This window comes from Cydia pomonella, chromosome 28 (genome assembly GCF_033807575.1).
Source record: "Cydia pomonella isolate Wapato2018A chromosome 28, ilCydPomo1, whole genome shotgun sequence".
Taxonomy (NCBI): Eukaryota; Metazoa; Arthropoda; class Insecta; order Lepidoptera; family Tortricidae; genus Cydia; species Cydia pomonella.
In genome coordinates this window covers 6664590-6681269 of record NC_084730.1, presented here as the reverse complement: position 1 = coordinate 6681269, position 16680 = coordinate 6664590, and the positions used below count along the sequence as shown (strand labels likewise).

The following is a 16680-nucleotide window of genomic DNA, read 5'->3' as shown; positions in this document are numbered from 1 at the left end:
AAAAATTAATTAAGTTACATTTAACGTAACAGGAACTTTGAATTTTATTAAAATTTATTTTTGAATTTATTTTTAGAATTTATTTTTGAATTTTTTTAGAACATTATTAGAATTTATTTTTGACAATCACAATATAGATTCATATAAATTGACATGAATGTAATTTGTAATGCAATCGTATGTTGTGTAATAAATAAATCTAAAACTAAATCTATGAAAGGGCCACAATGTACAATTTAAATAAGGTAATACCGAAGCGCAACGGACTGACTTTATAGTAAAACTGGCCGGTGATCAATAGATGCACAAATTGAATAATAGAGACGCATGGAAATTACGAGAGAAGGCCTTCACTTTCGAGTAGCAAGCCAACAAGAGGTTCTTACAATATTAGATATCATTTAATTTTATAAAGCAATGTACAATTTAGGATTAGTTTATAGAAATATGTGTATATAAATATGTGTATTTTTTGTGAGAATTATAAGCGTTTTTAGTTTTATAATTATTTATTTGTTACACTTAATAGTAATCAACATTTTATTTTTTATGCTTAATTAAATTTCAACAAATAATTTCTGAAAAACCATTTTTTTTTAAATTAGCATAGGTATTGTAATATTTAATATAATTATCAAAACCTATTAGTTACCTATATGTTACTAAATGTCTGGAAGAACACGGCATTTAACGTTTCGAAAGTAATCCAAATCATACTCAGGGCTCAGGTACGCATTATCCATACCGATTTTCACACAATCAATTTAACACGCAGCCATTCGTTTCAACAGTAAATAATATGTTACAAAAAGTTATTACGAGCTGAAAAGCATCGATATATTTTTCAGAACTGACCCCACCTCTAGCGCTTTTCTGTCATCGGCCGCCATCTTAGATAGTTTATTTGAAATCCGAACGCCACCGGTGGCGCGCGTCACGAAAACGCGGGAAAATCGCGAGTGCACACACAAGGATGTTTTAAAAAGTGTAGTGCAGTGATATGGTGTAAATAGGTATGTATTAAAATTAGAGACACATTTAGGAATTCACGTTTGTCGTTCAATTTTTTTTTTTTGTTTATTGTTTAAAATCCAGGTTTATTTACCAGACAAGTGAATTTTGTCGTAATTTTTATTTAATGAGGGTTTTTTTTTTCGCAAGACCATTTTACAAATTTTGGGAATAAATAAAATATTTGTTATACTATTTTGATTTGTGTTGTAGAGTTGGTAAAAGACGTGTAGTATTTCTAAGATTGCATATACTTGAGAAATTGGGACGGGTACCCGTTATGGGGACCCTTAGTGGTCCAGGGTGGTTCTGACCTCCGGAACTGGAGTTTACCGCCACTTTTTCGATATTATTTGACATATATTTCCGTTTATAAACACCATTTTAACGAGTTATTATAATTTGATGCGGTTCCATGGCAATTTTACACGGTATTGTTTTCGTTTAGTTGCAATTGTTTGGACAGCTGGAAATATTAAAATGTGCATAGATAATGCGCAATTTTTATGAATCACAGTGGTTTTCTTCTTTTTCCACGCGTTGTCCCGGCATTTTGACACGGCTTACGAAATCCTGGGGCCCGCTTGGCAACTAATCCCAAGAACTCAAAAAAAGCCAAGACAACCAAAAAAAAAAAAAAAGCCAAGCCTTCAAGAAAAGAGCGTACTCCCATCTTAAAGGCCGGCAACGCACTTACAACACCTCTGGTGTTGCAGGTGTCCATGGGCGGCGGTAATCGCTTACCATCAGGTGATCCGTCTGCTCGTTTGCCTCCTCTACCATAAAAAAAAAATATTTCGGTCGATTTAAGTCTAGTAAAACTAACCATGAATAATTCAAAACTGTTATTAATCCCAAGAATCGGCGTAGGCACTACTTTTACGATAGCGACTGCCATCTGACCTTCCAACCCAGAGAGTAAACTAGGCCTTATCGGGATTAGTCCGGTTTCCTCACGATGTTTTTCTTCACGGAAAAGCGACGTAAATATCAAATGATATTTCATACATAATTTCTGAAAAACTCATTGGTATGAGTCGGGGTTTAAACCCGCGACCTCCGGATTGCAAGGCGCAAGCTTTTACCGCTAAACCACCACCGATTGGTCACACTAGTTTTCATTTAATTGTCATACAAAGAAAATAGACCGAGTACAGGTTTTGTATGTAAAATTTATGCTCGCTATAATTTATTTTTCTCAAACTTGTAATGAAATGTTGACATGACTTACTTCAAATTAGGTCCGGAAATGATACGGATCCGATGCGATGAGTGAAGATGATACGTAAAGGAATTTCCTACAGCCTTACAATACACACTTAGACCTGTTAGGTAACCTTCTTTTGTTTTTAACGTCAAATTCTGACAATGGCATTAAACCATCAAATAATAATAGATTCGTAATTTGATTTTAGCTATACATAATTATAAACCTACGAATAAAACAAATTGACTATTTTATTTTTATTTCATTGCTAGTTTGAGAAAAGAAATCTCTGTAAGAAACGAGGTTGCCGGCCGTGTATCCATATTCGGCCTCGCTATACTATCGATAAATAATGTAAAATTACAAAAAAATACATGAAAAAAAATCGAACGTAGTTACGTGAACTTTTGACTGGACTACGAAAAAACGGGTACCTACAGACACACTTGCTTATCATTTCGTATTGTATAAAAGTAGGAAAATAAAATCTTGAAAGGTAGAAGACGGGTTCGCTAATAGTTTCCGAGAAACAATTGAATTAAAAAAAAAACAACGGATGCGTGACGTATGCGAAAAAGTTTGCATTACCGCCATTCTGACGTTTAATTAGTTTGTAAGTATAAAATTACAATTTTTTGTTGAAGCTTACGATAATGATGTAAATAAAGCATTATATGTAACTGTACATAATTAGGCATTAAAATACTCGTGTGATCCTCTTATAAAACTCATTTCATTCGTTTCATAAACCCACACTCGTATTTTAATGCCTTTCATTATGTAGTAGTCATATAAAATACTATAAGTAATATGATCGACTTGGTGATTGACGACTTTCACCTAATTTGTTTTTTTTTATTCTATATTAAAATAATACATTTAGAGTAACAGAAAGGCGCCGTGAAACCCTATCGGGTTTGTATCGACACTAGATTCGTGGCGACAAATTACATTATAAATAGTTGTGATACATTAGCACAATATACATTCTAAAATAAAAATAAAAAATACGAATGAAATTAGTTCATGCAAATATGCACCAAAATGCGTGACCAATCTGCAAGGTCGTGTCAAAACAAGATCAAACCCGTAACAAATTGTTTAATCTGAATCGTGCTCCAAGTCACAAACATTGAAATATGCAATATTTCAGACTTTCATGTACAAATGTGAACTTTCAAATAGTTTTATACCTATCTATAAAACGATTCCTAACATATGCGATAGTCACGCCATACAGTAATTTGTTAATAGTGTATTGATTTACCTGGTGTACTATCTGTTTCGGATATTACTGAATAGAAATAATTTACACAAAATGCTCAATAACATTATGCTCAAAAATGTTATGTGAAAAATTTCGTTTATAGCACAATTTTATTTACGCTTCCATAAGGAACTGGAGGATTTCTATAATATTTTTTTTTAAATTCCATATTAACTTTAAATGTATTTGTTTCTCTCTAATGCATTACTACTAACGTTATAAGATGTTTTGTAAAGATTTGTCCCGCCGAGTTTCTTACCGGTCCGATATTGGGATACCCTCCTACAGTTGAGGAGGGATTTAAATCTTCTAGAGCCGGCGCAGCTTTATTTACGTTCATAAGCGCATTGTAATATGCCTACTTGAAAAATAAACTATCTTTTTCTTTATGCAGCTAAGATGACAATCGTTTGCGCCCTAGCGAACGAAACGCCTCTCTCGCACTTATATGGAGGAATGATAGAGACATTGTCATAAACAATTTATTTATCGACTTTAAAACATTAACGACTTTTCACGTGAACTATCTACGCCAATAACATAATTTAAATTCGAGAAAATTGTCGACAAATCGTTAGCAACTAGCCACTTTAGAAAATGCCATTCAATTACTGGCCATACATTTTATATTTATAGGTACTGCCTATTACTATTACCTTAACTACCTCCTTTTCTAAAAATAGATACCTACTGAATAAAAAAACGTCACAGTAAACTATTGTGGACCCGGGTATGTCCTTAAACTACGTCCAAAAGAGAGATATAGGCAATGTGAATGTCATCTCGCTTAGTGTGGTAGGGCACAGCCAGCGGATGTCATTCCAGATCTAGAGCAGAGCCCAACTGGGGAAGTACCTCGACCTTACAGAAAACTGCTGCCAAATAACACTAGACCCTACTTATAGTGTTGTGTTCCTGCCGGTGAGTAAGGTTGTCAGACCTCAACGAGGGTGCGGAGTGATAGGGTCGGCAACGCGCATGGATACCGTAAATTTTGGCAGTAACAACACTACCCGAAAACCTAAATAATTCAAGAACTCCATTCTCTTTTTTATACTACGTCGGTGGAAAACAAGCATATGGCCCGCCTGATGGTAAACAGCCGTCCGCCGTAAGACTTACATGCGCGTTGCCGACTCTAACACTCCGCACCCTCGTTGAGCTCTGGCAACCTTACTCTTCGGCAGGAACACCACACTATGAGTAGGGTCTAATGTTATTTGGTTGTGGTTTTCTGTAAGGTGGAGGTACTTTCCTAGTTGGGCTCTGCTCTAGATCTGGAATGACATCCGCTGCGCACACCCTACCACACAAAGCGAGATAACACTCACATTGCCCATACCTCTCTTTTGGACGTAGTCCATCTTATCTATCGTAATTCTAATGATAAACACCTACCTAAGAAATTTGGCTATCTGCCAATTTCTGTGATATCGATAAACAGTCGATAAAATATTGTGTCTATATCTTCCCTAGACAATGTTTAGTTTGCTGAAACTGTTTTTGATAAAAATTAGAACGTTACTTTTACGAGTAGGTTATATTTAAGAATTATCCTGTTTATAAAAAAAAATGGTATAAATAATGAATAGCATAAGGCGTTACTTTGCGGAAATCCATATTAATTAAAACAAAAAATATTACTTTGCGCGTAAAGATAACGTGCTAGTCAATCAGTGCTAATGCTAACCCGTTATACTTACTTGCGTATTATTACATGCAATTAATGTTCCCACCCTGCCACCGTAAAAATAAATACGCAAATAAATATAAATATTTGCGTATTTATTTTTGCGGTGGGAGGGTAGGAAAATTAATTTCATATAAAAATACGCAAGTAAGCATAACGGGTTAGCGCTGATTGACTAGCTATCTTTTCGCGGATTAGCAAAGTAATATTTTTTTTTGTTTTAATTAGGTATAAATATATTTCAGGTAGGTAGGTCCGGGTACCATAGAATTTAAAAAGATGGGACTTACGTATTAATAATTATATCATTAGTTCTAAAATTAAATGCGAAATCATCTGTTTGTTTCCTCAATTAGTATAAGGAAAATATGACTTTATTTACTCTTGTTTCAAATTATAAGTTTAGCATGCTACTCTACATAGGTATAATCGTATAAAGGGGTCGTCCATTAATTACATCACACGAATTTTTAGGTTTTTTGACCCGTCCCCCCCTCCTTGTCACACTTGGTCACATTTGGCAAACCCCTCCCCCCCTGGTGTGACGTCACATTTTTCTTAATTATTTTTTTCACCAAAATCGTCGAAGCGAATTAGGTACCCTATTAATATTTTATCAAAATATTTTTGACAAAAGAATTATTAGTAATTATAACACAAAACGACTAGGAAAAAAAATTAATCGCATAAAACGATTATCGTTCCAAAAACTCGTTATTTAACCGTACTGCGTTTTTTTTTGTAAAAAATACTGATGAAGTTAAAGTGACGTCACAAAGTTTGTAACACCCCCCTTCCCCCTTGTCACAACATGTCACATTTTCTTGACCCCCTCCCTCCCCCTAAACGTGTGATGTAATTAATGGATGACACCAAATGTGGCATATAGTTTAGAAACAAATTAATATTAAGTATGTGACAATCTTAAACAAATCGACCTATTTCCAGACTACGCTCAATTAATGTTTTATTGTTAGTACTAAATAAACGACGATAAACCTGCGATAAACCTATACATAGATAAAACTGATATTCAGCGCTTATCACTTATCACACATAAAAGCTTTTACTGAGATTCGTAACTATAGTTTTGCGGGCATTATTAGATTAAAGTAATACTGTATAAGTATATATATTATGTAAATAAATAAATATTATAGGACATTATTACACAATTTGACTAAGGCCCACAGTAAGCTCAATAAGGCTTGTGTTGAGGGTACTTAGACAACGATATATATAATATATAAATATTTATAAATACTTAAATACATAGAAAACACCCATGACTCAGGAACAAATACCCACGCTCATCACACGAATAAATGCCCTTACCAGGATTTGAACCCGGGACCATCAACTTCGTAGGCAGGGTCACTACCCACTAGGCCAAACCGGTCGTCATAAAACATTAGATTAAATAGAATTGGAATATTATTCATGTTTCTGTGTATTGATGTCCCGCTACCAGAAGCTGTCTTTCCTCTTTTTGTGGTAGTGTCCAGGCATTAACATCAACATCAAACATTTATTCAGCAAATAGGCCACAGGGGCACTTTTACATGACAATTTTTTTACAAATAATAAAAATAACAAGTCCCCAATCCGCATTGGGCTAACGTGGGAACTATAGCCCAAGCCCTCTCGTGCATGAGAGGAGGCCTCTGCCCAGCAGTGGGACGTATATAGGCTGAATTATTATTTTTATTATTAAAAATAACAAAATACAATTACAAATATGGAATCAATGAAAAATTAGATACTTATTAGAGATGTATATAGTTTCTAAATGTCGAATTACACGAAAAACTATAATAAAAAAATACAACCATTACGTAAATTCTTCAGAAATGTAAAGGCCTCTAAGTGTCAGAGATAAACTATAATTAAAAAAAACATCATTAAATTATTCTTAGAGATGTAAAAGATCTCCAAGACGTGAATAATAAATAATTAAGTAAGTAAGTAAGTAAATATTCTTTATTGTGCACCATACAGTTAAAATAGACAGGAAATGAAAAAACACGTAAAAGTTAGGTAACAACAGGCGGTCTTATCGCTAAGAAGTGATCTCTTCCAGACAACCTTTGGGTAGCAGGAAACTATGAACTTACAACATTGAACGGGTAGTGCCGATATACATATAATTCAACAAAATGAAGACGCAAACAATATAATACATACCTACATACTAATAAAATAAATACATATATATATACATACATTATATATCTAATTAATCTAAATAATAAATAATTAAAAGCAGTGGCGTAGCGTGCCTTGGCGGGGCCCCGTATAAAAATTTGTTTTAGGGCCCTTAGGAAGGAGATTTCTCTCAAAAATGCACGTTGGGGGCCCCCGTAGCCCGAGGGCCCCGTATAATTGATACGGCAGATACGGCGGTAGCTACGCCCCTGATTAAAAGACAAGAAATTAAATCAAACAGACAAGAACCACCAAAGAACATATTAAGGATTGTACTACTCAACTTCGTGCTCGAGGCACACCCGGAGTGTGACTTGTTTGTGAGTGCAATCGGACGACTGATGACTGAGTGTAAGAGAGTGATAGAGCGAGAGATGCCTGTAATAAATAAATAATAAATAACATAAATATTATAGGACATTATTACACAAATTGATTAAGTCCCACAGTAAGCTCAATAAGGCTTGTGTTGAGGGTACTTTAGACAACGATATATATAATATATAAATATGTATAAATACTTAAATACATAGAAAACATCCATGACTCAGGAACAAATATCCATGCTCATCACACGAATAAATGACCTTACCAGGATTTGAACCCTGTAAGTAGTATTATATAATGTGATTATGTAGATACTTTTGTACTCAATGTATAAGTATTACTGTCTCCCAATTTGTGCCGCTGTGGCTTTAGCTGTTAAGGTACGATTGTAAACTGAATAAATAAACAATAAACATAATGATTGGTCGAATGATGAGGAGCTAACAGTAGTTCTTTTTCGATTATGCACCTAACTGCTATTTACAATTCCACTTATCACTATCAGAGTGTCGCATTTTACCGCTGTGTCACGACCACCATTATATTTTTTGCGACGACCTGTCAAGCTTGGCTGAACACGAAATTGTTACGTAATGATAATAGAGAGTTGTCATATCACAAACAGCTGATACTGTGCAGTCGGCAGCAAAAGTATCATGTAAAATAGGATGTTAAGAGGCATAAAGGCAGGAAAGTAGTAGGAGGGTTATATGTTTTATATAATTGTATATTTGCATGCCAAATTATTTAAGAATCATTCATAAATTCATATATACCGTGTTTTTTAACTCCGTTAACTTCAGGGTAAGTATAATAAATAAATAAAATAAATAAAAATAAAATAAGAATAAAATAAAAATTATTTATCCTTCTAAGAATATATTTTTTTTTATTGTCTACAATTAATACAGTCCATATTTGTTAGTATCAACTTACAACCTATGTTATGTTACCTTCCGCACAATAAATTACATAAATTAAATTAAATTACTTACACACTTTAGATTGCTGATTATCTTGGCTGATTTACTGAACTGCACGTTTGTGAACATGCAATTCGATAAATAATGGCTAAGTACATTTAAGGAAAAGGAATCCAATAGTTATGTTTTGTTTACTTTTTTTTGTAAAAAGTAATTAAATAATGTAAAAAGTAAATATTAAATAAATAAAAAGTAATGCTGCATATAGCGTTGTTGTAATATGGGCATGCATTCAACGTAATCAACCAGTTTAAAACTTTGTCATATCAATATCATGACTGCAATAAATAAATGAAATGAAATGAAATCATTTCACATTTATCATTTTATTTTTAATATCATTTCGAACATCTTTCATCCAAGATAGTACTTGCGTATAGATCCTAAACACTAATCAATATTTAAACAAGCCCTAAGGCAAGTGTACACGGCCATAGGAGCCTTATGAGATAAAAATATTTTTTTTATTATCTCCGTAATGGAGTGAAGTAGAAATACCAGTGTCTTTGAGAAAGTAACTTAATTTAAGCTCAGTAATGCACCCATAAAATTACAGGATTAAAAAAAAAACACATTAAATGATGTTCCGGACCTTTGGGTGGAGTGCGCGGAGTTGAAGCCAACACGTAACGAGAATGTATTCGCAAGAATATTTATGTACGAAGGTGTCCTTCTAAATAGTGAGTAACAATATTCAGCCATTTGACATGCAAATTTTAGGACTATCGACAGCATTAAAATTATTTACATGTTCAGATACTCCTTAACGGAGTAGAAACAATTTAATGAAATGTAAGGATGGAATCTAAAATTAACTGGGCTATTGAGTGAAAGCGATGGTCTAAAGCGATGGACTTTGGGATAAAATACCGAACGCCTGCCTGCGTGCAATTTTATTTTCGGCAGAATTATACTGTAATTTATTATTAATCGCCTGCCGAGCGAAAACTCGTATAGTGGTTAACGGCTATGTATGATGAACCTTCGTGAACGTCAGTTGCTGCTCCGTTGGTGGGTTGAGGAATGGCAGCTACCGAAACACGTAAAACAAATTTTGTCATCGCCTCCCATTTGATAGTTTGTCAAATAATAGTTCAGATGCTATTGTTCATTTAAAAAATCGTCAGCCGGTTGTATCATGGTAAGAACGTCAGCTGGTCGCTGAAAAATGATGTAAAAAATAATAAATTTACCTTTTTATAATAGTATAACAAAATCATAAAACTTTGCGTGTAGCATTCCATCAGTCATTTCAAATTTTTAAACGGATTACGCAATTTTTTTTATGGTAGAGGCAAACGAGCAGACGGATCACCTGATGGTAAGCGATTACGCTTACTTTGCGGACATAAAGCGGTAAGGCGCATATTTTTTACATGTTCATTTTACAGCTGACGGTCTTTCCACCGCGATACAACCAGCAGACGTTTCTTTTTTTATTTAACAGCATCTAAACTATCATCTGACAAAGTATCAGCCGGGAAGCGATGACTGACGATATTGGCTCCTGGCCCGCGCTCTATAAAGCATTTACAATTGTACAGAATGTTCTCTAGTCGCACCTAGGGAAGCGAGAGAGCACACCACAAGAGAAAGAGACAAGCTTATGTTCAACAACGAGTGTAACAAAGATAAATGGTATCAAAAAAAATATCAACTAAAACAGAATCTTTCGGAGGTAATTAAATAAATATGGAAGTATTTTATGCTCCTAAGTATGACTATTGAGTATCTATAATTTTATAATATCATTATCCTTCGCGTCTATATTTTTCAAATTAGCCGTTTTTACAAGCTTTTAGTTAACTTGCAATGTAAAATAACTATGTCTGTATGGGTCAAATCTTGCAAGTTAAATTCTACCCACTTCCCGGTTTTGATGAAGCTGAAAATGTACATACGTAGATATGTAAGTCGGGTGATAATGCAATATTATGGTACCATCGAGATGATCTGATGATGGAGACAGGAGGTGGCCATAGGAACTCTGTGATAAAACAACGCAACCTAATTTTGGTTAAGGTTTTTAAAATTGTCTCGATGAGTATTAGTTGCCTGTTAAAAGTAAAGTACAGTCAGCGATAAAAGCTTGTACCAAAAATTAAATTTTTGCCAAACACTTTTTTTCTACTGACGGATATGGCTTGCGAAACTATAGATTAGACGGACTCTAGAATGTTCTGCCTAGAAGAATAACATGTTTGGTATTTTAAAACAAGAATAAATCTTAGCACATAATTCCGGAACGATTGTTTCATGCGTAAATAGAATCGATTTACAAACACAGTTTATTGTCGATCAGAAACAACACAGATCGACGTCGATTGTCTTTTGCATTCCTTGGTTGTTATATCTAGAAAGCGCCACAGATTAAGTATCAAATAGTACTAGTAAACACTATCCCTTTTGGCTCCTCTACACAATAGGCCATTAGACTGGCCCACTAAGATGGGCCAGCGTGTAGAGAGGGCGGGGCACGGCGGGATGGCCATGATATCGGTGTTTTGTCCGCACATCAAAGGTGGGCCAACGATTGTGCGTACGCATCTACACGTGGCCCATTCCATAGTGCGTACACTCAACCATTGCACGACCATCTCGCTAATCCAGCGCTGGGACATCGTGTAGAGGAGCCATTTCGGCTATTTAGGGTTGTCAAAATTCAAGTCATTATCTTATCTGTGGTCGTGCACGCAAAGGGATGTGAAGTTGTGCCAACCCTAATAATTGCCCGTAGGAATGCTGAGCCGAACAAAGAGAATTTGAAATACACATACTTTGTAGCCACAGTAAATTTAATATCATCTTTCGACACATAATTTAAACTTTTAGAACGCCATTTTACTTTGATACTTATTCTTTAACTTATACGTATTAAATTTGTTAAATATCAAAAAGTGGCGCCATCTACTGAACATAGGCCAAAGGCATGGCGGCATCTTTTCGAGAGATGGCCGATACACAATTGCCCCTATTAAAAAAGTGATGATTGGTAACTAAATTTGTTTTGTCAAACCTCCTGCACGGCGTCACAATATTTAACGTTGTCAAGCTTTCGACGTGTTGCCTTCCTGTCATACTTACGTACGAATTTACAAGTGCGACAGAGAGGCAACACGTCGAACGTGATTCGCAGTAGGCCCTCAGTTGAATCGTTCGCGGCAGTCACGGCAAAATTCCTGTGGGGTAATTTTTACCAGCTTTTATTTAACTTGCTTGTTAGTAAGTTAGGTAAAGTCAGACCAAGATAAGTTGACAGCGATTTTGACAGCTCAGACAGTGCAAGTGTTATTTTAAACGTCAAACTTCTATGAAAATATGACGTTTACTTAACACTTGCACAAGCTGGGTTATCAAAATCGCTGCCAACTTAGCTTTGTCTGACTTTACCTAGTTAGGGTTCCATACCCAAAGAGTAAAACGGGACCCTATTACTAAGACTCCGCTGTCCGTCTGTCCGTCCGTCCATCTGTCACCAGGCTGTATCTCATGAACCGTGATAGCTAGACAGATGAAATTTTCATAGATGATGTATTTCTGTTGCCGCTATAACAACAAATACTAAAAAGTACGGAACCCTCGGTGGGCGAGTCCCATTCGCACTTGTCCGGTTTTTTAGGGTTCCGGACCCAAAGAGTCAAACGGGACCCTATTACTGAGACTTCGCTGTCCGTCCGTCCGTCCGTCTGTCACCAGGCTGTATCTCATGAACCGTGATAGCTAGACAGTTGAAATTTTCACAGATGATGTACTTCTGTTGCCGCTATAAGAACAAATACTAAAAACAGAATAAAATCAATATTTAAGGGGGGCTCCCATACCACACCCTAATTTATAAATAATGGTACGGAACCCTACGTGCGCGAGTCCGACTCGCACTTGCCCGTTTTTAGGGTTCCGTAGTCAACTAGGAACCCTTATAGTTTCGCCATGTCCGTCTGTCTGTCTGTCTGTCTGTCCGAGGCTTTGCTCCGTGGTCGTTAGTGCTAGAATGCTGAAATTTGGCATGGATATATAAATCAATAAAGCCGACAAAGTCGTACAATAAAATCTAAAAATTTAATTTTTTTTAGGGTACCTCCCCTACACGTAAAGTGGGGGTGAATTTTTTTTTCGCTTCAACCCTAGAGTGTGGGGTATCGTTGGTAAGGTCTTTCAAAACTAATAGGGGTTTTCAACAAACATTTTTTGATAAAGTGAATATATTCGGAGATAATCGCTCCGGAAGAAAAAAAAAATGTGTCCCCCCCTGTAACTTTTAAACCATAGGTCCAAAAAATATGAAAAAAATCGTGGAAGTAGAGCTTAAGAAAGACATTAAATAAAAACTATAGCGGATATTATCAGTTTAGCTGTTTTTCAGTTATCGCAAAAAGTTTTCCCTTCATAGTAAAAAGACTTACTTTAATTAGGTACTGATTATGCAAATTTGCCTATATGTTTGACTCGGGTGAAAGGTACCGTTTCATGCCTTGGTTAACAATTTACTATACTTTAAGCTCCAGTTTAGCTTATTGTGACGGAAGAGTAACTACGGAACCCTACACTGAACGTGGCCCGACATGCTCGTGGCCGGTTTTTTTTTTTAGTTAGAGTGAGTCAAATCATGGAAGCTAAATTTGACCCAGTTCCCAATTTCCGATTGAGCTTAAAATTTGCATACATATGTAAGTCGGGTGACAATGCAATATTATGGTACCATCGAGCTGATCTGATGATGGAGACAGGAGGTGGCCATAGGAAATCTGTGATGAAACAACGCAACCTGATTGTGTTTCCTATACACCGTGGGCCAATTAAACCCGACAGATTTTAACCACGCATTCCTGAGGTCATAAAGAGCAAAAAATGTTATATGAGTTTTGGCCAAATTCGCCAAAAAAAAATTTTTGTCCACGGTGTATAAACACCGTGCATAGTTACTATAGTTTTTTGGATTTATGTTTATATCCTAGAATTCCTACGGTGTTTGTATTGACCCAGTTCCGATGTAAATGAACTAGCATTCTGTGAATGAACTCCAGTCATATACAATTCCCGCACGATGTCATATAAAATGCATGCCCATGACTGAAGGCATTTCTAAAGGCTTTCGTTTTATTGTCTGGCTGGATTTTAAAACTTTTCGGATACTATCACACCAATTTAAAGTATTTAACCCTTAAATGCCTAGTGTAGCATGCAGCAATTAGACAAAATCTATTTGTTCCCCTATATTATTTCGATAGAAAAACTAATCTATTTTCTGATTTTTTACTTAAATTTACGCAGTATTTTAAATTATAAAAAGTACATTTGTTATAAGACGAAATTTTGGAAATGTGTTTTGTACAGAAAATTACAGACATGGCGTCCCCAGTCTAAATGTTCTAAGCAATAGTTACATCTTTTTTTTAACAAAATCGATTTCTTTTTATTCTTTCTCGTTATTTATTAATATTTTTCTATTGTAAAGATAGATATACGATTCTCGCACGTACAATGTCATATAAAATGCATGCCGCGGCCATGACGCAGTTGTTCTTACTGAGAATATAAGAATACTGAGGGCATTTCTGAAGGATACATTTTATTTTATTTTATTTTCGGTCTCTTGCCACCATCAATATGCCTGCTCTTCTTGAGCCGACTGGCATTATCAAGGATGATGGCAAGACGCTTAATGGGGTGTCCTTAGTTCCTCGGAGCTTGGGACGGATGTTAGTGTGGGATGCTACCGGCGTAGCCACACTGGCACCTCCGGTGTTTATACCGGTGGGACCTCCAACGAACTTCATGTAAAAGCTGGCGGAGCGGCGAAATACGCCGAAATTTTAAAAAGTAATAAATGTAAGAGCCTCGGTAGAGAGTAATTACCATTTGGTGTTGAAACTCTAGGTTCATGGGGTCCCAGCACGCACAAGTTTTTTGCAGAAATCGCGAAGCGTCTGGTTGACGTAACTGGCGACCGAAAAGCGGACGGCTTCCTTGCACAATTTGGGATACAACGAGGAAATGCCGCCAGCATCCTTAGTCCAATGCCTCAAGGGCATATTTTAGATTTAAGCTAGTTACAGTAATCCTTTGTATATATCCATTATGTGTATTATTATTGTGAATAAAATGTTAATATTTAAAGATATGAATTGAATGTAAGTATATATTCATTTGATAATTATAGTTTAATTAAGGACCTTTTAATGAGTATAGGCCTCCTCCAAATTTTTTCCATGCCTCTCGGTCGTTTGCTATTTTCCTCCAGTCTTTACCTGTAACTTTTTAAATCTCGCTCCAGCGTTTTTGCCTGAACGCGCCAGCGTTTTTGCCTGGACGCGCCAGCGTTTTTGCCTGGACGCGCCAGCGTTTTTGCCTGGACGCGCCAGCGTTTTTGCCTGGACGCGCCAGCGTTTTTGCCTGGACGCTCCAGCGTTTTTGCCTGGACGCTATAGCGTTTTTGCCTTGGCTGCCTAGGACGTTTTGATTAAAATCAAAGTAATGATACATTGCGTGCTGAATTATTTTATAAGGATTAATAAAATTTGTAAATCTTTAGTAGAACTTTAAAAGTCAATAAATTTAGGCTTTGGGCTTAACATTGGATCGCATCAAAAATAAACGCTGCATTAAGATGTAATTGGACAGTAACCCGCACTCTCACGTTTACATTATGTCTGTCCAGAAACATGTCAGACCACTAACGCCCAACATTTCCAGAGACTGTTCTAGATAATACCGACCTATTTCCACTTTCCACCATTATCACGCTAAATATACCATCATCAAAAAGTAAGCGCCATGACGTATGCCGTGCGTCACGGACGTATTTAGAATGGAACTTTAATAGTAAGTTTACGAAGGTATACTTATAAGTCTTTAACAATTCTACTGAATGGGTAGAGCCTGACTAGCCTGAGACAGGTAGCTTATCTCTGTTCACTGTCAATGTTCGTACAAAGTCGTGCTCATCATTGCTTGAATGTGCAATTAGATACTTTTTTTTAAATTAAATACAGCAACTATCTTTACAAGTAAACTCTAATACAATAGCGCCTTAAATTAAATAATCCTTATTACTACTTAACTAAATAATTTTAATAAAATATATATATATTACAATCCCACAATACACAATAATGTCAAATTAAATTTTAATCCAGTTTTTAGGGTTTCGTAGTCACTTAGAAACCCTTTTAGTTTCGCCATGTCGGTCTGTCTGTGCGAGGCTTTGCTCCGTGATCGTTAGTGCTAGAAAGCTGCATGGATTATACACCCTGGGCCAATTAAACCCCAGATTTTAAAGGTGTATTCTAGACCGCATTCAGGGACTAAAATGTCATACAAGGTGTCCTGAAATCGATCTTGTTTTAGAGAGAATGTAATTTTTTTTGAAAATTTGTTTCTGTAATAACTTAATGAAAAACGCCTTTTTAGCTGTGGCTGTGACTTTGCAACTAAGTATGTGACTTGGTTTAGACGTACCTACAGACAGACATTAAAGTTTTAATGTAAACTCGCAATTATTATCTCTAAATAAAAAAAAACGTCACTTATTCGATGTAATGATATACACGTAAAATAAATAACGTATAGTGTGCAGAAAACTCAAAAAACAATTATTTTTTTCGGCAAAAAAAGAGTTTTTTTGTCGAATTTGGCTAAAAGTCATATAATATTTTTTTCTCCTTGTGATATCAGGAATGCGTGGTTAAATTCTGTCGGGTCTAATTGGACCACTAGAAATTATTTAACTCAATCAATCCGACAGTAGCTGGTGGCCTAGCGGTAAGAGCGTCCGACTTGTAATCCGGAGGTCGCGGGTTCAAACCCGGCTCGTACCAATGAGTTTTTCGGAACTTAAGTACTAAAGATCATTTGATATTTACCAGTCGCTTTTCGGTGAAGGAAAACATCGTGAGGAAACCGGACTAATCCTAACAAGGCCTAGTTTACCCTCTGGGTTGGAAGGCCAGATGGCAGTCGCTTTCGTAAAAATTAGTGCCTACGCCAAATC

At 35.9% G+C, this 16680-nt stretch overlaps 1 protein-coding gene across 1 annotated transcript in view; it reads left to right on the top strand.

The window, feature by feature from the left end:
* Nucleotides 1-595: 595 nt before the first annotated feature.
* LOC133533078 (anoctamin-4) overlaps nt 596-16680 on the top strand; it is a 66736-nt gene continuing 50651 nt past the window's right edge. Inside the window, exon 1 of the mRNA XM_061872019.1 lies at nt 596-1013. The gene's annotated coding sequence lies outside the window, so the exon portion shown is untranslated. The remainder of the gene's footprint in view (nt 1014-16680) is intronic.